Here is a 1,807-nt window from a genome sequence, read left to right on the forward strand (position 1 = left end):
GGAAGAGGACCTTGGAGCAGAGCTGGGACTCGAGGAGGTGGATGGTGTGCTGGAGCTTCTCGGCGGTGGAGGCTTTCATCTGAAACGAGAGAGAGATAGAGAGAGAGAGAGAGAGAGAGAGAGAGAGAGAGAGAGAATGTGGAGAAAAAATGTAAAAAAATTAGAAATGTCTATTTTGCCCTCCTTGTGGGGTTTCTGAAAAGTGGGCCTCTATGTCGGCTCCAAGTCAGCAACTGACATCACTTTTGGAGCCAAATTCAAATTTTAGACTCAGGTGATGTCATTTGAGAGTATAGGGATCGCCGAGATTAATTCTCAGAAAGAGGTATCAAACTGATTTTAACCCCAAAATTTCGGAGAGCAAACTGAATTTTTTTCTATTTTTAATTTGAATAAATAACTTATAACATGCATGGATGACACTTGAAATTAAATGCCAACTTGATCCCGGAAGAATTAACACGATTATATGAGTTATGTTCTTAGTAGTGATCGATGTGGATCAATTCCTATACATCAATCATTTGCCTTAATTATCTATTGCTTTTCCTATGGGACTATATAGTAAATGGTTCGTATAGTCTAGTATATAAAGGATGTTTAAAACTTGGTTTACACCAAAGATTAAAACTAGAGATTTTGACCATTTACTCTAATTCTAGGGATTTTTTTTTCACTTACCCTTTAAATTTTTTTAATTCCCCCCTTACACATGAAGACTCTAATAAGGTATTCCCTAATATCCAATTATTATTATTATTATTATTTTAAGACTTTTTTACCCTCACCCATTTGTTACATAGAGAGAGAGAAAGAGAGAGAGAGATATATATATATATATATAGAGAGAGAGAGAGAAAATGGAAGAGAGAGAAACCATAGGAAACTTCGTCGGAGTCCTGTTACGGGCCGTCGGATTCCTGCCAATGGTCGCCTGATTCTGGTCATCGACCGGACTTCTCTAAAAATCTCGTCGGAGGTCCCCAAAGAGGTCGTCAGAAATATCATACTCTCATAGGTTGCCGTAAAGGTTTATTGCCTCCCAATAAACCTCTATTGCCCCAATAGAGAGTATATTGCCCCCTATAGAATTTTCAGTCGCTGGAATGGGAACTAATCTTCCTAAATTTAGACAAATAAACTTTGATTAAAGAAAAAAACAAAACCACTGCAATTGGCCTAGTGGTTCTTGCCTAGTTGGATGCGCTCCCCAACCTAGGTTTGAACCCCAAAGCTATCAAAGTGGTCAAGCACTGTGCTGCAATGCATAGTTGGAGCATTTCACATGCGTTGAAGGGGTTTATCTTGGACCTAGAAAGCCTTTGGGTTCCCTTTGACAAAGTCAAAAAAAAAAAAAAAAAAAAAACGAGGAGATTACATAAATTCAAAACGTCTACTGCCCCCCCTCCCCAATAGAACTTTCAGTCACCGTAATGGGAACTAATCTCCCTAAATTTAGTAAAATAAACTTTGATTAAAGAAAAAAGATGAGGAGATTACATCAATACAAAACATTTATTGCCCCCTAATAGTAACTTTTTTTCTTTCCTTCTGGGCATTCTGCCCCGATTTTACCAACAAAAAATAATAATAATAATAATTGTGCTCGAGACGTTCGATCTCAGAAGGGAAAAAAAAAAAAAAAAAGCCATTCCAACCAATTTGCATTCATGCTTCAAAATCTAGCACAAATCCATGGTATTTCGTCACATCCATAACTGGGAATTGAAGGGAGAAAGAGTGACCTGCTCGTCATCATTGCTGTGGCGAGATCGAGATTTGATTCCTAGACAAGACGAGCGGAACA

Source organism: Rosa chinensis, chromosome 4 (assembly GCF_002994745.2).
Source record: "Rosa chinensis cultivar Old Blush chromosome 4, RchiOBHm-V2, whole genome shotgun sequence".
NCBI classification, from domain to species: Eukaryota; Viridiplantae; Streptophyta; class Magnoliopsida; order Rosales; family Rosaceae; genus Rosa; species Rosa chinensis.